Here is a 25,952-nt window from a genome sequence, read left to right on the forward strand (position 1 = left end):
ATTGAAAGGATAAAGGCTTGAATGCATTATGTCAATTTGGCATAACAAAAAATGTTAATTAAAAATAAATAAATAAATAACTTTGATGTAAAAAATAAATTGTATCCAAACATTCTGTAAAATATTCACATACTGTATAAAAGACTTCAATACAGTGTACAGAGGCACCAGGTAGGGCTGGGCGATATGGCCTAAAATCCATATCACGGTTGTTGAGGAGTACTTGGTGAGGGCTAGTTCTTTTAGGTTCAGCCGCTAACAAGATGGTGTATCGGTCAGGATACAGGAAGGAGGACAACAGGCTTCCACTTTGCTGGATTGTCACCGCCATCTGTTTTATTTCCACTTGGATGCTCAGTGTTGCCAGCAGTCTGTAGTAACAACAAATTGCCATGAGTATATGAATATATACTAGGGCTGCACGATTAATCGTTAGAAAATCGCGATCTCGATTTATACTTATGTGCGATCTCATTTCCAAATGACAACGATTAAAAAAAAACAAAAAAACAACGACGACGATTGTACCGCATTTTGATGCTCAACAAATGACAAGGGCGGAGCCTTATACCACGTGATACAGAAGCTGTGCCGTGTGATGCTAAAATTAGTAGGGAAAAAAAAACGGAGAGCACGTCAGGGATGACGAGAAAGTGACAGGAGAAAACCCGTCCCGGTCAACCACCCAAACATCAATAATGGGAACCTTACAGCGCTTCCCTATACCCGTCGAACTCCCGCAGGCACAAAGAAATTACGGAGGCTATCACTTATCACCTGACCAAAGATATGGCTCCCATCAACACTGTGCAAAACGAGGGATTTAGGAAAATGATCAACACCCTAGACAAACGCTACACAGTGCTGTCCCGCAACTATTTTTCTATTGTTGCACTACCTGCTCTATACACGCAGTTTCGAGCAATGGTGGAGACGGAAGTTCAAGCAGTACAACATTTTGCGGCAACAACAAAACGTGAGACATTTGTTGTTTTTATGTTTATTTATTGTTTTTATGTTCAGTCTCAACTGTTACGAAGTTGATGTGCAGTTAATAAGTGCAATAAATATTTATACTGGAAAAGAAAATTGTGAGAGAATCGTGATCTCAATTCTAAGCCAAAAAATCGTGATTCTCATTTTATGCAAAATCGTGCAGCCCTAATATATACAGCAACAGCTCCACTAAGATAAACATAAGTATTAAATGAAATAAACCAACACATCCATCTGAATATACAGATAACATGACATATATAATTTGAACTATGCCAATCTTACATCTCTTGCTCCAAACACAGAAAGGACACAATTAAACACAGTGAGAATGTCATACATAGCCGAAACATCCACTCTAACTGTGAACAAAGGGACTTTGGTGCCATCGTGTGGCCGAATAAAATGACTACATAATGGCGGCGGCCAGCGGCACATGCCTTTAATCACGAGATGAAAAAATGCGGTGCTACAACGCGGTAGAACGTAACTAAAGCCGCGGCAAAACATCAGGATCAGAAAATAAACATATTTAAGGAAACTTACTTCCAGTCATGAACTCGGAGCATCACCGTGAAGGATGGCAACCAGGAACACAGCTTACGTGATGAGGTAAAACAGAACTACCACGGAAAAAAATCTCCCCTCCTCGAGTAGCAGCGCGTTACCCCCAACTTCTGCCTATGTCATTTCCTACGACTCCACCCCACACAATATTGCAGAACATAGACATAAAATCCCAGAGCCTTTTATTCAACGGTATAATCTGAAGCGGTAATGATATATATCACGATATATTCTTTTCTTCTGTATAACGTATTTTACACACTAAAAGGCACACTTAAAATCCTTTAATTTTCTCAAAAATCGACAATGTGCCTTATGTATGAATTCTGGTTGTGCTGACCTTGAACCGAGTCTATGTTGTACACAGCACGCAGAAATCTGTCAAAAATGTTTTAGTACAACTTTGGTAAGCTATGAAGGCGCACCGCTTGATGAATTGTTGGAGCATTACAGCTACTGTAGTCAGGAGCCTCGCGGATTAATCTGGGTCCTAAACTCCGTCCCTTCAGGTCCCAAAGTCAAACAAACTCTGCGGCATCACTGAGAGTTAAAAACTGTCTAAATTCTTTCATCTGTAATAAAATGATCAGCGTTGGTTCTTTACCAGGTGTAAATATGAAGTTTAACATCCAGGCATCCATGTAAACAGAATTTATTAAATTCATAGGAGTTAGAAGTTAGCAGGAAGTTAGCTCGCTAGCTTACATCTAAACATGATATAGCATGTTCTGACTGAGAGATTTCTAAAAACATTAAAAACATACAGCTCTGCTATCACTTCCAACATAAATGAAGACAGAAAACTAAACAGTAGTGACATTTGTAGGGTTGCTGAAGTTGGACTAGCTGGTATATAATGATGTCCTACGTGATCGCTAGCAAAACAGCTATGTTAGCATAACATTAGCACAGTGAAGCTGAAGGATGAACGCCAACTTTTTTTCCACTCGATAAAAGTTAACGTGAGGGTTTCTGGTAGTTAGGGACAAATGCAATTGCATGGCCGGATGCTATAAACGGACCAAACTTCAGTCAGGAGAACAACTGAGATAATCCATCGACAATATGAGGTTAGTCATTATTATACTGCAACAACATGGGAATAGAGCAGCTGCGAGAGAATTCAGCACTAATGAATCAATGGTAGGGAAGTAGAGGAAGCACTGTTTTTGGCTTTCCCCATTTTCCAAAAGTGCTTCGTTTCGTTGCTATTACTGTCACCCGGCATAATTTGCAGATTATGTTGTTTGCAGCCGCTGCAGTGCTTTCGACCAAAACAGGCGCAGCTTGATGACACCATCAACATGCGCTATCGCAGTAGAGCGGTATAGTCAAAATCTCTACCGTTGGCCAAATTTATATCGTTTCTACCATATACTGTTTATACTGCCCACCCCTAGCACCAGGTTTAAAACTAGTAATACCAAGGAACAGTTTACAAACATGTCCTTTCAAACTTCCACTTTGATGGTTTGAATCTGATGTCAACATTTCATCATTTTCTTAGAAATTTGTGAAATAACGTGATAACAGAAGGTTTATACAGAGAGACAACAAAGAGAATAATGTAGCAGTTATCACAAGCACAAATAATGAAAAAAAAAAATACTGTTATGTTGATATTGTATCATGTAAACGATAACATATTTTTGTTATAAGCCTTCGTTATGAATTAGCCGAATTTTCAAATTTGTCAGGAATTGTAAAAGTTGGAAGTAGAAAAAAAATAACAACTCTTTTTAGTTTAAGACGTTGGGCAGACAAAAAGAGACACTACAAAAAAAAAGTATCAATCAGGAGAGTGGTTAATTCAACAAACTATGGTGTTGCTGACCTTTAGCTCTTTGAGACAACTACCAGTTACAATAAATGTTGCAATTCATTATTCACACTATGAATGACTGGTCTTTTGTAATAATAAACAATGGTTTCAAGCATCTTCTTATGTACCAAATATTATCAGTTCAAAGTTCAACATATGTTGCACTCTTTATGGCAGAGGAAAAATACATATCAGCACACAAGTATAAAGCAAACAACAATGCTCTAACTAAGGCTATGTCCACACGTACCCAGGTATTTTTGAAAAAGCAGATTTTTCTATGCGTTTGCACCTTTCGTCCACACGTAAACGGCGTTTTTGGTCACTGAAAACGGAGATTTTTAAAAACTCCGGCCAGGGTGGATATTTTCTAAAACTCTGTTTTTGCATTTACGTGTGGACGAGAAAAACGGAGAAAACGCAGAAAACGCAGCGTCAAAGATGTGCGCCATGTTATTGTTTTGGTGAAATGAATTTCTACAATACTGTTACTGTTAATTGTACTCTCTGCAGTGTTTAAATGCTTACATATACACACGCATTTACTGTCCCTCCACACATACGACTCGGTTCTGCTTCTATGCCCCAGCTTTGTTTACTTTTTCCCACCGAGGCTTCTAGACTTCTGATTGGCCAACATTTCTACACGGTTAGGAATATAGCGCCACCTGCTGCTTTGGCATGTTCCTAGCAGCATTTTCCTTCATTTCTGCCTTTACGTGTGGACGGGATTATTTTTTAAAACGAAAACGGAAAATCTCCGTTTTCAAAAATGCCCGTGTACGTGTGGACGTAGCCTAACAGTTTCCTTATAGTTTTTTACTTAAGAAAAACAAAAAATTCATGTCCATGACCACAAACCAACACAGTTTATTTGAGATTAATTTATGTTCTGCTATGAAACCAAGCTGTTGGACAAGTTGTCAGGGTTTGGCTGTTCTTGCTCTTCTCTCAACGGAATGTCTTGTTGCTGTTCCACTTGCTCATTGTTTGGATGATCATTTTGCTCTCCAGTTTGTCTTCCTGTGGAACATAAAACAAGTTATTTGCCTCTCAAAATCGATCATTATCATTGTATGTTCTTTGTGCAGACTGCTCAACATGTGGTGTAGCTTACAATCTCACATCTTAGATTATGTAAACCAGAAATATCTGATATTGAAAGCAATTAAGACTAAAAACAGAAATTATTAGTATGTTTAATTCAACATGCATGATGGTGTTTTTTTTTTTTTCCTTTGAGAGGAGAGGGTCAATAAAATTCACATTGAACAGCTTTTACCTATTTCCGGTAACCAAGCACTACACCTTTCAGTTTTACGATATGTCATATATTTATATTCTTTTAGCAGGCTTATATTTGAACTTTTATTTTTCGACCTAAATGAATGATCAAGATCATGTAAATAGAAGACTCTTGTAGGTCTCACATCAGAAACCTTTTGTTTTGTGGAAATAAATTTACCTCATTGAACTTTTTACTTGATTGTTTACAGATTGCATTGAGGAACGTTAGAATGAAAACTGATAGTGGGTCAAGATTTTAGAAATGTTATATGACAGGAACTGTGGCCAACATTTCTATTTCTATTGCTATTTATCAACCTACTAAAATGAATCTGAAGTGAAAAAGTACTATAACATACTGTAACTGTAGCATATCTATCATTATTATTATCATAACTACATAAACTTATACAGCATAACTGAGAAGAAAGTACTTTTCCTTTTACATATCTACATTCAACTTTACACCACTTTGCAAAAAAAAATTTAAAAAAATTAAAAGTGCAGAAGAAGAAACGTGAGCCAACATCAGTGCAAAGGCCACCAAAAACTGCTTTGACCAGTCACGCTAACAGTATGTTTATCATACATAATTAAAAGCATTTACTGCCTGGGCGTTTTGCCTCTGAGCCAGAGAGAGGAGGTCCATGGCGCCATGTAAAATGTATTGGGTAGAAACCACCGAATAACTGCAAAGAGCCTCTATACTACTCGTGCCAACTTTCAGGCCCAAAGCTCTTGCAAGAACGAACCCAAAATAAACAGGACAAGAGGGTCCGTATAAGCCAGAATAAAGTTTATTTTTTTAAGAGAAAACACAAAACACTGTAATTCATTATTATCAGGATCTCCTAAAAACTCCCTGAAAAGCCTTCAGTTAATCCAAAATGCTGCAGCAAGAGTACTGACAGAGAGAGAGCATACTTCTCCTGTTTTGGCTTCCCTTCATTGGCTTCCTGTTAAATCCAGAATTGAATTCAAAATCCTGCTCCTCACATACAAGGTCTTAAATAATCAGGCCCCATCTTACCTTAATGACCTTGTAGTACCATATCACCCTATTAGAGCACTTCGCTCTCGCTCTGCAGGCCTACTTGTTGTTCCTAGAGTATTTAGGCTGTCCACCAGCGTGTCCTCTGTTGTTGACTTGGCTGTCTCTGACCACTACTGTGTGTTTTTTAACATCACCGGTTTTATTTAGCGGGAGACCTCGGTGCGAACTGTGAGGAGGCGCTATCTAACCTCTGAAGTGGCTGCAAATTTTACCAGGGTTTTAGACGAATGCCCCCTGTGATTTTACCTGCACCCTGCGATTTGATTTTTAATCATTTCAACAGCAAACTGAAGAAAAGCCTTGACTCCGTTGCTCCACTCACCACCAAAAGATTAACGTAAAACATGTATCACCCTGGAGAAACGAAGAAGTCAAAAAACTCAAAAGAAATTGCAGGGCAGCAGAAAGGAGATGGAGGAAAAATAAAAATACTATCAACCATCAAATATTTTGCGAGCAACTTAAAATGTACAATAATACATTAAGGAATTCAAGAAATTCATACTTCGCCAAAATAATCAGTAATAACAAAAATAATCCCAAGGTCCTCTTTTCCACCATAGATCATTTATTTAACCCTGATTTTAACAGCTCCCAAAGAAGCCCACAGACTCGCTCTGTGAGCAGTTTGCAGACCACTTCAGGGGAAAAATCAGCGCCATCAGATCTGATATTTTATCTAATCGCGATATGTTTGTAAACACATCTGAGGGCTTGATTGTACCTGAGGAGACACTGGACAGCTTTGTCCTGGTTAATGCTGAGAACCTTCAGAAAGTTCTCTCCACAGTGAGACCCACCACATGTCTTTTAGATCCAATCCCTTCTTCACTCTTTAAAACACTTTATGGATTTTTTGAGGCTGAGCTTTTATACATGATGAATTGCTCTCTTCAGTTGGGTGTCTTCCCTGCTGCCTTTAAAACGGCGGTGGTGAGGCCCCTTCTGAAGAAGAGCAATTTGGATTGTAATGATTTTAATAACTACAGACCTGTATCCAACTTACCATTTTTAAGTAAAGTCTTAGAAAAACTTGTTTTTACTCAGATTACTGATTTTCTCAATGATAGACAGATCCTGGAGATATTCCAGTCTGGATTTAGGGTGAACCACAGCACAGAGACGGCTCTCCTAAAGGTTTTAAATGATCTTAGATGTAACTGGGACGCCCAAAAGCTCTCAGTCCTGGTGCTACTGGATCGAAGCGCAGCCTTTGATACAGTAGACCACGCTATTCTTTTAAACAGACTGAAACACATGGTGGGCCTCTCTGGTGCTGTACACAACTGGTTCACTTCCTATCTCTCTGACAGAACTTTTATGGTGAGTATGGATACATGCTCCTCTAAGATCCATAGAATGACATGTGGTGTGCCTCAAGGGTCGGTTTTAGGCCCTGTACTTTTTAATTTGTATATGCTCCCTCTCGGCAGTGTCATCAGGAGGCATGGAGTGAACTTTCACAGTTACGCTGATGACACGCAGCTGTACATCTCCGTATCTCCTGATGACACCAGACCAATGGATGCCCTTTTTAACTGTATTTTAGATATAAGATCTTGGATGGCAGAAAACTACAGCTTAACCAGGACAAAACTGAAGTTTTAATCGTCGGTCCCGAGGCTCAGAGAGAGAAACTCTTGTCTAAAAAAAGCATTTTCACTATGTCCTTCGCTACAAGTGAAAAACCTGGGTGTTATTTTTGACTCTGAGCTTGGTTTTATCCCACATATTAAACATGTAACCAAAATTGGATTTTATCATCTAAAAAATATAGCCAGAGTCCGCCCAATTCTCTCTTGGGCCAACACGGAGATGCTGATGCATGCTTTTATTACCAGTCGCATTGATTACTGTAATGCCCTGCTCTCTGGTCTTCCTAAGAAGAATATTTCAACTTTACAACTTTTGCAAAACTCGGCAGCTCGTGTGCTGACGAAGACCAGAGGGCGGGCCCACATTACACCGGTTTTAGAATCGCTGCATTGGCTCCCCGTGTGTTTCAGGATCGATTTTAAAGTACTTTTATTGGTTTTTAAATGTCTTAATGGTCTTGGGCCTTCTTATCTCTCAGATCTGCTTTTACCAAATGAACCCTCGCGGACCTTGAGGTCCTCTGGTACTGGCCTTTTGATTCTCCCTAAAGTCAGGACACATACTCACGGAGAGGCAGCTTTTCAGTGGTATGGTCCTCGTCTGTGGAACAGCCTGCCGGAGGAGCTCAGGGCCGCAGAGAATGTACATGTTTTTAAGAACAGGCTCAAGACCCACCTTTTTAATTTAGCTTTTACTTAGCGTTTATTTATTTTATGCTTATTTATTCTATCCTATTATTTTATTATTAATTTAGGTTTTACCTAATATTTATTGATTTTATTCTTATTCATTTTTTAATCTTCTTACTCTATTTATATTTATATTTATATTGTATCCCGTTCTTATTTATTTTATCATTTTACCCTGTATATAGCCTATTGTGTCATATCTCCAGTGTTTCCTCGGAGGGGGCTCTCTGCACCGGGGCTGTGATCGACCGTGGCTGCTGGGTCTCTGAGGGTCCTCTCAGCCTGGCTGGGGGGCTTCTTTGCCTCCCTCCTGCTGTGTGCCCAGCCTGGAGGCTGCGGTCTGTGACCGGCTCCCGGTGCAGACGGCTCCCTGTTATAGTGTTTCCTCACTTGGCTCATGTGAACCCAGCCCAATTTTTACTCTTTAAGTGTGCGCGTGTGTGTGTGTGTGTGTGTGTGTGTGTGTGTGTGTGTGTGGGGGGGGGGGGGGGGGGGGGGGGGGGATATGTGTGTATTCACATCATTTATGTTAATGAGAGTGTGGGGAGTGAGTTGGAGGGTGGGGTGGGCTGCTTTTAACTATGTAAAGCACTTTGTGCTACATTTTTTGTATGAAAAGTGCTTTATAAATAAAGATTGATTGATTAAAAGTAGAATGGGAGGCAGAGCCTTCAGTTTTCAGGCCCCTCTTCTGTGGAACCAGCTTCCAGTTTGGATTTGGGAGACAGACACTATCTCTGCTTTTAAGATTAGGCTTAAAACTTTCCTCTTTGCTAAAGCATATAGTTAGGGCTGGACCAGGTGACCCTGAATCCTCCCTTAGTTATGCTGCAATAGACGTAGGCTGCCGGGGATTCCCATGATGCATTGAGTTTTTCCTTTCCAGTCACCTTTCTCACTCACTATGTGTTAATAGACCTCTCTGCATTGAATCATATCTGTCATTAATCTCTGTCTCTCTTCCACAGCATGTCTTTATCCTGTTTTCCTTCTCTCACCCCAATCGGTCGCAGCAGATGGCCGCCCCTCCCTGAGCCTGGTTCTGCCGGAAGTTTCTTTCCACTGTCGCCAAAGTGCTTGCTCATATGGAGTGATATGATTGTTGGGTCTAATAGTGTAGGATCTACTGTACAATACAAAGCGCCTTGAGGTGACTTTTGTTGTGATTTGGCGCTATATAAATAAAATTGAATTGAATTGAATTTCCAACTATTTTCAGGTGTGGATGATAAAGAATTCAGAAACTTTATTCATGCACTGAATCTTGTGCATGCAATCCCAGACAGAAAACACTTCCAAAAAATCATCCCAGGCCTATATGACAGACAGTGTGTATGTTCTTTTTGTTTTGCATATTTTTATCTATATTTTATTGTGTTGTGGTTGGCAGCGTTTTCTGTTGTTGTTTCACTTTAAATTTGTATAAAAGGAAAAAGCTGAAAATTTAAATAGTTAAAAGTTGAATAGTAAATCTTTTTTTTGTATTTTATAAAAAAATTTTTATATTTTATGTGGAGTATAAATAAAAAGCATATTTACATCGTAAACACATGAATAAAACATTTGTTATACAGTAGTAATTCATTTTGTGTGTAATTTTATATTGTTAATAATAAATGAATTGAAGCAAAAAAAACAAAACAAAAAAAAAACAACAACCTGAAGAGCCAGCTCTTTCTATTGAGCCTAGCCCAGGGGTCAGCAACCTTTAACACCCAAAGAGCCATTTGGAGCCGGTTTCCACGCAAAAGAAAACACTGGGAGCCGCAAATACTTTTTGACATCTAAAATGAAGATAACACTGTATATATTGTTTTTTACCTCTATGCTTTGTGTGAACAACTAAGGTGTGTTGCTTATGAAATCCATGAAGTGCTACAGAGAAAATTACATTTTATTTATGTAATTAACACATTTTGAACTCTTAAAGAAATATAACAAAAGGAAAGACACCCAGCTGAACTACAGTGATCCATGTAGCAAAGAAAAACTGTTGTGAGCCGCCAGCCTCATATCGCCTTTGGGCTTTTAGAGCCTTGACCTGACTTTTAAAAAAATAATTGGAAAAAAAGCACTATGCTGCTTAAAAATGGAAAATAGATATTTGCAAAATTCTGCCTAAATATGTATTTTACCTGGTTAATGTGTGTGGCGGGGCGTGGTCTGCAGCGCCGCTGCATGGGAGGAGGACGCACCTGAGTGGCACCCGCAATCATGCCTAGCCGCCTTAAAAGTCTGTGCTCTCTCTGCTCTTGTGTTGTCGGGCTGTGAGCTGAAAAACTACAGCCGGCTGTATGCGTACAGCAGGGGCGGAGCGTGGGGGTGGCTTACTGGGCTTAAGCCCGGGTTGTTTTGTCAGAAGCCCGGGGTCTTTTGGAGTGTAATTTTTTCATAGTTAGATGTCTGGCTGACAACTGTATAAAACAAAAAGTACACACAATATTCGAAGCACATAGTGCACACTGTGGGAATTTACGACTGTGCGTGAATCCCCCCTGATATTGGTATGATCCGAGCTCAGGCACTGAGCGAGGGGGCGAGGCAGCTGCTGCCTGTGAGTGCAGGCAGCAGCTGGAGAAACGGAGCCAGCCATACTAAGGAGAGCTTAAGTTTGACCAGGTACCAAAGCAAATCATTCGTACCGTACAAATAATGTAAATATGACGGTGAATCACGAAAGATTGATATCAAACTGATCACTTGACCAATATTACGTTACTTGCTCTTCAAGTGAATCAACAAAAGGCGAAATGAAAAGCCGAACAAATGCTATTTTTTTTAGAGTCTTAGCTTACGTGTGTTTATTTCATATTTTCAGTTCTTACCCTCCCCGACTAAATCGGTTTCAGGTAAATGTAAACTCAGGTAAATGTTATTTTATATATTATGCTTTGTATGTTGTTCAGTATATTTCTATGCAAAATAAGAGGGATTTGAGTACACAGCAGGATATTCACATTTGTAACCAGATATTTACATACACTTTAGGGAGAAAACATAAAACATTTTTACTGTACAACATCAATTTAGAGTAAACTTTTGTTTTGGATAAATATTGAAATATCTTTTGAATTAGTTAAATGTCAGAATAAAGAGAGACAGAGCTTCTATTTTTTATCACTTTGATCAAATGTAGGAGCACATGTACACTAAGTTTATTGTTAATTAATAAGAAAACTCCAGACGATTCCATTCTGAGCTGAAGAAGCTTCTGATTGGTTAGTAGAGTCCATGTGAGTAAACTGGTGGCACAGCTGTGGATGCATATAAGGCCAGAGCCTGTTTCTTTGACATGGGAAAATCAAGAGATGTCAACCTGTTACAGGAAAAATGATTCTGTGTTTCTTTACCTTCTTTTAAATGTGCAAGCATGCCCTTTTGTCTATGGTTAGATTAGTTTAGAATTATCTTTTTACACTTTCTCAGCAAAGACATACTGTTTTGGGACATATTGTTTTAGATTGTTTTATCTCTCACAGCTTTCTCCCAGCTCTCTGCTGATGAGACTAGCGCCACATATGGAGTTGTTTATTTTATCTGTTTTGTATTTTCTTATCCTGTTCTCACTGTCTTTCCTATAAAAAGTGCCCAGCCTCTGTACACGTTGTGAGTTGTTCTGAACAGCTTACCCGTGTGCACGTTAAAGCATAAAAAGTGATCTTGTCTCATTGTGTCTTTATTTCTCCTGGGTCTTTTACAGAGTTTTCCCCCAACATTTCTTGGTCCTTCGACAGCCGGAGCGCCTCCATCGTGTCCCATCTCCGTGACCAGTCCACGTTGTTCGTCTGTCGACAGCTCACACACCAGGTGTGTGATAAAAGTCCAAGAGCGTTTAAATTCGGGTCTTGGCCAACGTCTTAGAAAGCGACCCACGGTGGTGGGACCCGATCGAGGTGGACCAGACCCGGCGACACTGACCATGTAGATACAGACACACTGACACAATCTTGCGTAAAAGCGCATTTTGAATTCAGGGAATTTAAAATAGCGGAAGTAGCTCGTCGACTGGTAGCGTAGCTCGTCGACTGGTAGCTCTGGGAGCTCGTCGACTGGTAGCTTTGGAGCTCTGGGTAGCTCCCCCAGCTGGGTCTAGACTGGGTCTAGGGAGTAAGTAGCTCTGGGAGCTCCCCTTATCATAAGGGTTCTGGTCGCGCGCGCGTCGAAGCTGTGAATGTGAATGTGTGTGTGTATTGTTTTAATTAATGGAGCAAGCTGAATTTTCACGGTCCAATAAGAGACTGAGCTGCTCCTACTGTGTTTTTCTTTTACTGCTATTCACTGACGTGCTGGTGAGTTGAGAGAACGGTCGAGTTCCGTCTCGTAAAGTTCACACCGCTTTTGGAAATAGTCCGAAAGTAGAAGGGCGTGTGAGCAAACACTCTCGTCTCTAATACCAGCGAAGGTGATAGCAGCTGTATCATGTATTTATTACTTAAACAAAAATAAGTAAATACATAAATTAGAGATGGCACGATACCACTTTTTTATGTCCGATACCGATACCGATATCATAAATTTGGATATCTGCCGATACCGATATGAATCCGATATAGTGTTTTTTAATCAACAAAACTGTTTTTTAAAATATCTTGCTGCATTTTGCAAGTCTGCAAGTTCATACTCAAGTTTAAAACAACAACTACACTAAAGCTATTCTGTTATACCTGTATACAAAAAAAATATTTCATAGTTCAGCAATACTGATCAATCTAATAAACTTAAACCTACACCATCCTCCCTATTCTGGTATTTTAAAGAGTACTTAGCGTAAATATTAAGCAACCTAACTAATAGGGTTCCAACTCCCAGCAACAACAAAAATAAATAAATAAAAAATAGGGAACCACCCCTCACGCGCCACCTCATGATGCTTAATCGACGTAATCAACCTTAATTTGATGCAGTGTGAAAAAAAAATGCACAGAAATCAATTATTTTTCAAGAAATATTAAATAGATTCAACATCTTTCTTCAACAAAATTGCAGACTGCACAGATGGTACCTTCCCAAAGGAAAAAGTACTATAGCTTACTAGGGTATATATATTAGACTTAATAGTCACTATATACAGTAATTGACTTCTATTCATTTTACATCAAATTAAAACTTTGTGTGTCAGATAATTATTTATTAAAAGCTTGACATTTTAAATGAGAATAAGAAAGAAAAGTATGTCTTTGTGCCCCCTTTTCCCAGTTAATGCCCTATCGGCCCCCCTGGCTAAACTTTGCTAGATCCGCCCCTGCACAGTTACCAGCGTCAGCTACGTAGAAAAAGATCCTGGTGTAGAAATTAATATTAAATAAATTCTAACAACAGCTTATCAAGCTTAAACGTGCTGCTGTTGTTCAGCCGCTGGTTTCCTCTTTCTGGTGCAAAGTGGGCCAAAAACAAAGACGGACTCGCGACAGAAAAGCCGATCAGCTGATCATTTAAGCAGTTTCAGGATTGAAGTAGCAGCCGGAGAGCGAGAGGCAGTCGCTCGTTAAGCTTAACGCAGGAATGCTTTACAAACATTCAGAGATGGACTTACACACTTGCTTTACTTCTCTCGGGGATAACTTTGTCGGAGATGAAATGCCGGGTTGCTAGCGAAGCTCCAAATGCTATCCAGACCACAGGTCCCGCATGCCACAGCCGCTCTATCACGTGATGCATACTGCTCCGACGTGCTAACGTTCTGAGGTGAGTTACGGCGTGTTGCAAGTTTTGTGAGGTGCTTTCGTGATATTTAATGGATCGGATTACATTTTTTATTTTTCTCCGATATCCGATCCAGTCATTTAGGTCAGTATCGGACCGATACCGATACGTAATATCGGATCGGTCCATCTCTAACATAAATAAGATGGGTAATCAAGCAAGTGAAATTAAAACTCACTCCTGCTGACGAGCAGTGGTGAGAAAAGAAAAGTCCAGACGCCGGACAAAAACAGTGTCTGTAAACTGAGAGATTTAAGAAAACAAAATATAAACAGTCAGAAGAACAGAACTCAACTGCCAGTTTAGTAAAACCAGAAGACGAGACACTGTGCAGTTCCCACAATCCTTTTAGTAAACCATCACTCACTCCTGCAGCCGCATCTGCAGCAGCACCCATATCAGGAAGAACATAATAATCCCTTATTAAGTGAAAACTAGAGATCACAGTAGTTTTGTAGTAGTTTAAAAGGGTTGAAAACAGACCCCACTGAGCAGATATAAATATAAAAAGTACGAAATAAAGATGAACAAAGGGAAAGTTACAGTAGAAATTATCTTTAGAGTATTTGAAATTAATAACAGCAAGGATAACAACCTGTAAAGTGATATTAACAATGAAACACAGTTGGCATGATGACCATGCCCAGCATGTATAAAATGAATATAAAGCAAATAATTCACACGAAAATATTTTAATAAAATAAATAAGGTATATTAAGGCTGTGTCATTGTTCAGCCAAGGACAGTGTGTGAAAAGGTAACTGTCTCCACCCTGGGAAAAGGATGATTCTGCAGGTCATCTGAAGCCCTTGATGGATACAAAATAAAATATAAATAATATATTATAATAGAACTGCCTGGTCCGCCATGCAACAGAGAGAACAAATGTGACCGCAGATTGGATGAATTCTAAATTATCTGTTTGCTGAATAAGATGATCCTAACTAACAAATTGGCTCAGGAGTAGTATAGTGGTACACACTGATAAAATATTATAATATGCTATTGCTGTTATATAAGACAAAGGGTATAATATTAACAATGACATAATATTAATATGAAGAGGCACCTTAATCGGTTATGATGTGAGGTGGATAATTGTTAAGCAGTAGTCTGCATCAAGCTTAAGGTTTGCTAAAACTCAGTGTAATGACATGTGAGATGAAGACAATACAGAGAATAACTAAACTAATGAAGTGCATAGAGGCACTTGACCAGCTTGAAACCTATCATCCTAGAATGACACATTGCTGAGATATAGAGCACACCTATAATAACAACCACTAAGCAACCAATATTTATTTGTTTCTTTTAGAGCAGAAGCTGCTGTAACACACCCAAAGAAAGACTAGGTCTGACCAACCGTTTCAGTCATGGGCAAAAAGATGTCAGTCAATAAAATTCTAAAAGATAATTTATCGACAAAAAATATATCAAGAGATAAAAGATAAAACAGTCCAGTGTCCCACTTAAGAATTGTATAAAAACACACAGTCCCAAGGCCAGAGCCAGCTATGCCACACAGCCAAGTTGCACTCCACATGTTGCCTTTAACAGGGTTAGAAGTCGTCCTTGGAGACCCACCACCCTGCAAGCATATAGTCAGTGGTCACTCAAGCCTCTGCAACTCTGCTGCCTTTAGGCTGTGGCATATAATAGGCCCTGGCCTGCACAGAGAGACAAAACGACACACTTAATATAAAATTCATAGGGCAAAACCCATCCATCCCAAACATATCTGATTTCATCACATTACATACCTGGGCCCTGTTTCAGGAAGCCGGTTTAGTGGAAAAACTGAGTAAGTATACCCTGAGTTAACGAAAACTCTGGGTTTTCGGTTTCACAAAGCGAGTTCAGCTGCAGCCTGAGTGAGTCACTATGACGACACACGCCGTGAAGCTAACCTGCCCCCTAGCAGGTTTACTACAACTAACCCTGACTGTCTCCGCCTCTTTGTCAGAAACCTGACAGTAGGAAGTGTCGGACATGGCGTGCCACTTCCTTGAAGAGCCAGTAGATCGTGAAGCCCAAATTCTCCGCAGAGCTCTCCGCCGGGAGAGAGTGATTCGAGCGCGTCTGGACATCTTATCATTACCTGATGATTTTCTGTGCGAACGTTACCGTTTCTCAGCACAATCAATAAGTTATTTGAATAACATCCTCAGGCCATATATTACGCATGTGACACATCGCGGACATGCTCTCAGTTCCGTACATATTATTTGTATTGCACTTCGGTTTCTTGCAAACGGGAGCTTTCTGTATAATATTGGTGACGCTGAGCACGTTTCCAAGGCTACCGTCTGTCGGGCAGTCAGGAATGTTACAGTTGCACTGAAACGTCTCCTGTACTCGTTTGTGGTGTTCCCCGGTCATAGACCCACAAGATTCATCAAAGAGGGATGCCACAAAATTGCAGGTATCAGGATGACCAAAACTTAATTTATGATGTGGTGATACTTGAACTACTACTTAAATTTTACATTTATTTTCACGGTTCCCAGGCGTGATTGGCTGTATAGATGGCACTCACATTCCAATTATTGCTCCTTCAGTAAATGAAGGAGACTATGTGAACAGGAAGTCTTTCCACAGCATTAATGTACAGGTACATAGTTCCCTGTAGCATTTCAAACTAACAAATTATTTCATTATAGTAATGGATGCTAATTTGTGTTCTCTGCACTGTGAAGATCATATGTGATGCTGCCAACATTATCACAAATGTGGAAGCCAAGTGGCCAGGCTCTGTCCATGACTCACAAATATTCCGTGAATGTACACTGAGCACAAAATTTGGACATGGTGAGTTGAGAATACTTTAAAATATATAAAGACCAATTGCTTCAGGGACATTTGAACTGAAGTGTATCCTTCTGTCTTAGGAGAGTTCACTGGCTACTTGCTTGGTGATAGGGGGTATCCATGTTTACCCTATTTGCTTACCCCTTACCCTGACCCTGAACCGGGCCCACAGCAGCGATATAATCTGGCTAATTGCAGGACAAGAGCCAGAATTGAAATGACTATCGGAATGCTTAAGGCCCGGTTCCAGTGCCTGCAAAGACTCAGGGTCACCCCAGAAAGGGCATGTGACATTATTGTGGCATGTGTGATTCTTCACAACATTGCCACAATTAGAGGAGAACACTGTCCTTCTGAACCAAACATCAGCAGTGATCCAAACCATGAACATCCTGACCCTCCCACGGACATACAAGATGGAAGAGCAGTCAGAGACACCATATGTCACAATCATTTCTTTTGACCCATCACCTCAACATGTTGAAAGAAGAATAAACAGATTTTTTGTTCAACTGGCTTTATTGGTCACCTGTGTTTCCTGTACACAAAGTATTAAAAGATGTAAACCTCATAAAGTGTCTCTGTTGCTTCCTCCTCTGTAACAGCTGTCAATGTTTCTTCATTATTTTCCTGTAGTAAAGAAATAAACAACATTGCTGTTCTACTGTAAACTCATCTAATCTGTGGAGTATTACTCACAACTGCATGTTGGTCTGGCTCAACAGGAGGCTGCACCAGATGCAGTACACCATCACCATCAACTGATAGAATATGAGGTTTATACAGGTCACTTATAACTTACAAGGGACCAAATGGCAATTAACAAACATACCAATCACCTTACACTTCATTGTCATTATGCTCTCAAAGACAACCAAGACTGAGGGAAGGCAAAATCAGTAGGAAAATAACTTCACTACAAAATAATCCATTATGGTAAAGAGTTTATCAAATGAATGAGTAGCACTGCAAAGGTGACTGTGAAGAAAGGATGTATGCACATCATGTATTATTTTGGATTTACCCCCTATGTAGGCACTTGTGTCTTGCGGGGTTATTGACTCAGAGGATGTCCCCGCAGAGATGCCTTCGGCCACAGGGCGCCCACTGTTTTGGCTGAGGGCCAACTGCTCAGCCTCTGTGAGTGGTGGTGGTGGAGGACCCCCACCTGTTTTTCGGGCCTCCGCTTTTTTTCTGTTGGCTATAACGGGCCACATTTGAGCATACAGAGTAAGCAAATATGTACTTGTAATGTGCTCAGATAATTTCAATAAGTGCTTACAGAAAGAAAATTAATGTAGCCTCTAACTGCAATTGATTTACATCGGACAAACAGACCAAGCACTATGGCTCATAATACAATTACACCTTACCTGTTTGGACTATATTTTTATATTTCATTTTTACTTGCTGCCAGGAACGTTTGGGGCCTGTTGGGTTGCACCTGCGCTCACATCACATCACAAAATAAAATGTATAAAATAACAAATAAAATAACATATGATAAAATAACGTGTTAAATGGGTGGAAATCCCTAGATCAATGTTTATATTAACACTCACGCATTGACTCTGTCGGCTATGTTTTGCCATGCATGCTCACTTTCTTTTGCAGCTGTCGCTGTGTTACTTTTTTCCGCGGAATTTGCATGTTATCGGCATATGCTGCCATCAGAATTTCGGCCTCAAGCGCTGTAAAATACATTGACCGCGCCTTCTTTCCCTCCGTCTCCATGGTGACTCGCTTAATCTGTGCTCCGCTTATCAGGGCTTTATGTATCCTCGTCCGCGCGCTTCACTTGGGGTTAAAGCAACTCCGCCTTGATTGAACTAATTGTTATCAGCCTTTCTGGAACGGAATATTCCGAGTTGGACAGTTCGGGGTTACTCAACCGTGAGTGTCGTTTTTCACTCTGAGTTTTCCAAACCGGCTTCCTGAAACAGGGCCCTGCACAGAGAGACAAAACAACACAGCAGTGTTTGTAGTGTGGGCTATATGTAGACCAGTGTATCAGTGCAATCAAGTACACCTGCCTCTAATTAGTCCATCCCCATTCCAGCCATTGGCTCACCAAAAATGTGACACACACAAAACCACTCCCAACCCAGTGCAACTTCACACAATAATATGGAGCTGAATTAACACAGGCACATTAGTCTACCATGTTACAAGCTGCATGCTATTACAAGCCAACATATGCAGACTTCTGCCTTGTTCGGGTGGCAGCATTTTTCTTTTTTCTTTTGTGTCCTGACACGTTTATGTTTTTTGTTTTTGTTTGATTATTTTGTTGGTTTTGGAAACGAATTTAAACGAACTTGTGACAATACTTGAGAATCACAGTGACACATAGTGATTAGGCATATGATTGAAAAATGCCTAGGTTTAGAGCTGTGAGCTATGAGCTGTGAGCAATGCAAAGTTAAATATATATATATTTGTATAAATGGGAAACAACCCTAACTTGAAAGTTTGAAATGTGTGAGATCCATGAATTGTTTGAAGAACTAGAAATTATCTAAAAATGCCTTAAGTGAAAATGTAGAGTTGCATCTATTCTCCCAAACCAAAAAAAAAAAAAAAAAAAAAAAAAAGGAGAAGAAGCATTCTGTAACTTAGAAATAAGGCTGACGTGTTGACAACAGACTAAAACACTAATTCGCAGGTGGCTATCAGGAACAGAGAGGCGAGCAAAGTCACAAACACCAAGGCTGCAGACAGCCACGCAGAAACAGCAGATAACATAGAGACAACGCCTGCTAGAACCGTGGAGAGGAAGGTCACTTCACACGAGATTGTAGGAGTAGGCCACAGAGAAATAATGCAAAACAGTTTTGAGGCAGCCACTTAAACTGACAGTTTTCAAAGGACAAATTAGTTGTAAAGTCAGCTTCAGGCCACACAACTGTACAACAATTAACTGCCCCTTTAGACCTAGTACATACAGCAAGTGGCCGCAGGTGCTTTATTAAATGCATATATGACCCGTCGTGTCCAGTAAATTTGCTAGGTAGAGACGCTCTGACAAAACTTAAGATAGCAGTCATGCCATTCTTTTCTGGTATTACACCTGAGTGCATGCTAAATGACACCCGCCACATCCACTTTCCAGAAACCGACCGAGTATCACAACATTCTGAGATTTAAACAAACTCCAGGCCCAGATCCACCTTATGATCAGCAAGTGTGGAAGCTAGGAGAACAGCATTTGACCTTACAGCACAGGCCGAAATTGTGTAGGTTACGCAGTAACCACAGATAGTAAAATAATAGAAGCAAAACCACTTTCTTCTTCATATTCTGCACAGAGCGCTGAGCTGTCAGCTGTGATTTGCGCATGTGAAATACACAAAGATAAACAAATAACCATTTATATAGACAGCCAGTATGTTTTCTCTGCTGTGCATCATTTTGCAAAAAATCTGGAAAACCAGAGGAATGATTACACCAACCGGAAAACCAGTTCAGCATGCCAACCTCTTACAACGCCTCTTTCATTGCTACAGGCAATAACTTTGCTGACAGAGCAGCAAAACAGGCGGCACAAAAGACAAACATCACATTGATGGCAGTAAACACACATCAGATTCCACTGGATGTGTTGAAAAATGAACAAAAAGCAGCAAGCACAGCAGAGCAGGCAAAATGGCTAAAACACGGTGCAGTTCTGACAAACGACTTAATGATGTGTTATGGCAAGCCAGTGCTGCCAAAATCTCTCCACAAGATGGCGGCATTAGTGACTCATGGCTATACGCATTTGTCATCGGGGGGAATGACCTGTATTGTCAACTCTCATTTCTACACTGTAAATTTTGAAACTTCAGCAAAACAATTTGTCAGAACGTGCATGACGTGTCAAAAATATAATGCTCAGGGAAATCTGCGACCAAAAAGAGGCCGTTTTCCCACTCCACCTTATCCTTTTCACACAATTCATATGGATTTTATTGAACTAAGCGAATGTCAAGGGTCAAAATACGCCCTAGTGGTTATAGACGTGTTCTCAAAATGGCCGGAAATCTATCCAGTGAAAAAGGCAGATGCAATTTCAGTAACAAAGTGCCTGTGCAATCACTTCATACCCACATATGGCATCCCAGCTTTGATACGATCAGACAACGGCACTCATTTTGTAAATGATGTCATCACTAAGGTCTCTGAAGCACTCGGTTTCAGCATAAAACACCACTGTGCTTATCACCCTCAGAGCGCAGGCCTTGTAGAGAGAACTAACGGCACTATAAAACAAAGGCTCAGGAAATGCATGGCAGAAACAGGAAGGCCGTGGCCTGAATGTTTGGGTTTAGTGAAAATGTGGATGCGCTTAACGCAAGGCTCCCATAAACTAACTCCATTTGAAATCATTCATGGCAGGCCGTTCCCACTGCCGATCACCAGTCAACCAATAGACAAAGCAATCAGAGAAAACACATTAGCAGAATGGATGTCTAAGCTATTGGAAAACAAAGAGATCATTGTACATAATCAACAACCTGATGATGTTTCTCCAGTGTCTTGCAGACTAAAGCCCGGTGACTGGGTTCTGATCAAGGTGCTCCAAAGGAAAAACTGGAGCACACCCAGGTGGGAGGGGCCATACCAAGTCCTCCTCACTACACCGACCGCTTGCAACATTGCGGAACGACCATCCTGGATCCATCAGAGTCACTGCAGGCGAGTAAGTGAAGCCATCTAAACACAGCTGACAGCAGGCTTGCCCACTTGTTGTGATCTCGCCCGGTGGAGGGGTCAGCTTTCCTGGCCGGGGGGTCTACTCGCGACAGGAGGGTGTGTCCCGTCGTCATGAGGTGGTGGCTCTTAATAACTGCAGTGGCCCTGACCATGGCCGGGCTCCTCATCTTTGCTTCCGTGAGGGACAACAAGTCACGCAATATGAAGAAAAGGCAGACACTGTATGACAAAGGACAGTACACCAAGTTTCCCCATGGCTACGCCACTAACTTTTGGTGGCAGTTTATGAACACTACAGCTCACTGGAATAATAAAACTGACTGCTATGCATGTACCCATATGCCCCTATCCTCGCAGACGTCTGGCCTGTGGCCGTACAGCATACCTGAAGATCGCAGTTGGTGTCTGTTGGGCCTGGCAACACATCCAGGCTACGGTACTCTTTGGTCCAAGGCCAACTACAGCATCCCAGCAAAAGCAACCTGGAGGTCATCATCACCCACAAATGTGAACTGTTCCGGACAGACCTACCTACTGACCTGGCCCCAAGTCTCAGACCCACTGCCTGATGTAATTCTACTGAACAAGCTGAACGCAGCGCAACTGCCAGTATGTGTGATGAACAATGGATCGCGGGCAGTGGGGGAGCTGCCTACTCACCTATCTACCGGATGCCACTACAACCAAAGACTCAGTACCAGACAGGATGTGCACGGACGGCACCAAGCAGTAAAGGAACCAGAGTTTCGCATCTGAGGAGGAGTGAAATTCTTACAGAGCTTGATCCCCGGCATTGGAGCTGCCGAGGTGCGGGATCATGTGGAGATCAACCGATATGCTCTGCTACGACGCATCAACTTTGACAAAGACCCTGGGACCGGCTTTAGCAGGAGAACAGAAGGCCATCAGAACGATGGTGCTGCAGAACAGACTGACTCTAGACCTGCTAACAGCATCACAAGGAGGAGTTTGTAAGCGGAGACATTTATGAAGCTTTGCAGAATTTGACCATTCTGCAGAAATATGTCACTGACCACACATCTGGAGCAGCTACACCGCCATGTCTAAGAGTAATGATTTCAAAGATGATAACAACTACAATGACTGCTTATGTTGCCGTGCCTCAAGAAGAACAGCATCCCGTTGCAATTCTGTTAGAGGAGAACTTGTAATAACTGCTAATGAATGACGTGGTGATTAAAAATGACTTGTCAAGTGATCATGCACTGATTAACACATTAGTAGTTTATGCAGGTACAATATAAGGTTTTCATCCTTTTATTTTTTGAAGTTTTCATTTTAAATATAAGGTTTTTATCCTTTATTTTTTGTAGTTTAGTTTTATTATTTTTTCTTGTTTATTCCACTTGTTATTTCATTTACTATGATTTTCATTTACTATGATTTTCATTTACTATGATTTTCTTTGTTCTTTTTATTATTTTATTTTGTTTTATTCTTTAGACCAAATGATTTCCATTTCTGCTATGCTGACATTTTGAAAATTAAAAAATTGCTTAAGATACTTAATAAATAACCTTCACAGACAATTGTTGTATACATTTAAAATAAGTTAAAACAGGAGGGAATGTTACAGGAAAAATGATTCTATGTTTCTTTACCTTCTTTTAAATGTGCAAGCATGCCCTTTTGTCTATGGTTAGATTAGTTTAGAATTATCTTTTTAGACTTTCTCAGCAAAGACATACTGTTTTGGGACATATTGTTTTAGATTGTTTTATCTCTCACAGCTTTCTCCCAGCTCTCTGCTGACGAGACTAGCGCCACATATGGAGTTGTTTATTTTATCTGTTTTGTATTTTCTTATCCTGTTCTCACTGTCTTTCCTATAAAAAGTGCCCAGCCTCTGTACACGTTGTGAGTTGTTCTGAACAGCTTACCCGTGTGCACGTTAAAGCATAAAAAGTGATCTTGTCTCATTGTGTCTTTATTTCTCCTGGGTCTTTTACAGAGTTTTCCCCCAACACAACCAAAACACCAGGAAAAGAACTGTGGAGCTCCATAAGTGTGGCTCAATTTTGAAAACAATTTGGTGCCATTTGCAATTAAGAAATACAGACAGTTTCTCTCTTTACTCTTAAAGTTAACAAATATGTTTTTTATATTTATCAATCTAAAACAAAATAAACATTTAGTCTGATTTGATGTTACAATTAAAAAAGTGTTTGTGTTTTTATCTGAAGAGTTTGTAAATATCTGTATATTTGATGATTGTCAGCACAAAGAGGGAGAGAGAGGAACAGAGAGGGAGATGGAGAGCAGAATGAGGATAGAACTGCAAACAGAAGGTTTGTTATTTTTCAAATTCTATATTTACTAAGTTTTGCAGGCTTGTTTGCACAACAAGGCTAAATAATTATATAAACTTTTCTCAATCTAAATAGTGGACTTTGGTAGAATTAAAAAAATAAGTGTAGTGCAGGTCTATGATGATTTTTAGTGGTACTATCATCTAGTTCTGATTCTGGTTCTGTCTTGGTTACTGTTGTAGTCCTGTTTTAATTCCGGATCAGTTCTGGGTCTGGTTGAATTGGGGTTTAGTCCTCGTGTCTTGATACAGGCCCGACTTTGTTCTGCCTTGCTGCTTAATAAAAAAACTAGTTCAAGGTGTCCTGCACATGTGATATATATTTTTCCCTATATGAAGTCATTCTTTTTTGAACAAAACTCAAAACAGAGCCTATTAATCTTTCAGTCATTTCTACCCCCCCCCCCCCCCCCCCCCCCCCCCCAAAAAAAAGAAAAAAAAAAATCCCACATGCATACTACCCTTTTGGGCTAAGCCCCGGGTGTTTCAAATGTCTGGCTCCGCCTCTGGCGTACAGCAACCGTGTGTGAAAAGTGTCAATAAAGAGATGCTGAAAAGCGTGTTCATGCAAACATCGTCGGGTTTGCTGTGATATGTTTACAATGGAACTTCTGCTCCTGAACCTCTGCGCACAGTGTCTGCAAATCGGGGCTGTACGAAGTCACTTTCATCTGTACGCAGGACTGTAAGCTGTCATCTGTGAGGCGTGAGCGGTGTTTGTTTTTAACATAGTTCACGGTGGAGAACAGCTGCTGACATAATGTGGATCCGAAGATCCATAATTGGCCTATCTGGGGTTGAAAGTCTCGATAAATGCACGGCGTTTCGGCGGGTACACCGGCTTCCGCGAGTGTGACGCTTATTTTGAGCGATGAAAAATAATAAAATATAATTTTATTTTCATATTTCAATATCACGATAATCTTCCAATTTAGAACTACAAGTTAAACAAAAGAACTAAACACAAATAACATACACTTCAGCTAAATACTTCTAATTTATTTTCCCAAACCACCTGGAGCTGCAATATAAGGACATTTGTTTTGTCACAGCAGGAAGTGGACAGTGCAAAAGTTATGAGGCAAAAATTAGAATACAATAAGAATAAATACAGTACACAACTGTACAGAATAGAATAAAATACTATATACAGTAGAATACAATAAAATAAATATACAATAAGATAAAAATAGAATACAAATACAAATACTATATACAACTGAGTAAATAAATAAGTAAATAAAATACAAATAAACAAAATAAATGTTTATTAAGCAATTTTGATAGGAAATTGCTTAATTTTAGAAATGTTTTTGCTGTTTTTTGCTCTATAAAATAGTTGTTTTCTTTTAGAATCACTCATATTAGCAGTAGGATATACATGAAAATGTACAACTGACTCAGTGAATCAAATGACTCAAAAAACCCGATTCACTTTGGTGAGTGACTCATTAAAACTCGATTCAGTAAAAAGAATCAAATTGACCATCACTATTTGTGAAACCGTCTATCAGGAACCTAGGGGTAACTTTTGATTCCGCTCTCACATTGGATGTTCATGATGTTCATTGAACTTTTTAAAAGAGACTACTGAATCCACAGATCTTAAGCTCAGTGGGAGTTCCATAGTCTGGGGCTCATAGTGGCAAAATGTCAGGGCTCTGTGTGCGGGCAGGTGGAAATGTGGATCCAAATGCAGGACTCCAAGACAAAATGTAACTGAAAACCACAACTTTTATTGCTGGCATGAAACAAAAACCAACCCATGAAACCAAGCAGGAACACACAGGCAGGATCTGAGGGTACAACACAACACCAAGCACATGAAAACACAGGGCTTATATACACAGGGTGGTACGATCTCTCCCATGCTCCCAGAGTGCTCTCTAATGCACACAAAGTTAGCAGACTATCAAGGATCAAACCTCTACCAATCTACAACTAATTATAAAACTCTAAGCATATATAAGTAGATATTTCTAAGCATAAATGACAATCAACAATACAAAACCTAACATAAATGTTGTATGAACTTGCTGTATATTTAACACAACAAGTTTAACAAACTCAAAAACCTGGGTCAAAGACCCAGGACCATGACAACCAAGGGCTAAAGTCCCCCTGACAACATAGTCCCTAGAATTCCTGGGAAACACAAACCCTCTCCACCAGGATAACGTAGCAATTCACAGAGGACTTTAAACTAGCACTTGATGTAAAAATGCCCATATATAAATTTATATCTATTTACAGTGAACATGATTCTAGTAAAGATTTATTTTAAGTAACTTTAAGTAAAGTTATTCACCAATGGCCATGAGTACCATTCAGAGAGAGTTGGGGAATAGCTGCAATCACAGCATTGGTGAAAGATGTACCCTTAGGCCCCCTCCTTGATTTTCATGT

General features: G+C 40.1%; 1 long non-coding RNA gene across 1 annotated transcript; it reads left to right on the forward strand.

The window, feature by feature from the left end:
- The first annotated feature begins 18,556 nt into the window (after window positions 1-18,556).
- Window positions 18,557-23,147, forward strand: LOC143415054 (uncharacterized). Its single transcript, XR_013095663.1, has 2 exons — window positions 18,557-22,483; window positions 22,528-23,147. It is a non-coding gene; the product is annotated as an uncharacterized LOC143415054 (long non-coding RNA).
- The last annotated feature ends 2,805 nt before the right edge of the window (window positions 23,148-25,952 follow it).

This window comes from Maylandia zebra, linkage group LG3 (assembly GCF_041146795.1).
Source record: "Maylandia zebra isolate NMK-2024a linkage group LG3, Mzebra_GT3a, whole genome shotgun sequence".
Classification (NCBI taxonomy): domain Eukaryota; kingdom Metazoa; phylum Chordata; class Actinopteri; order Cichliformes; family Cichlidae; genus Maylandia; species Maylandia zebra.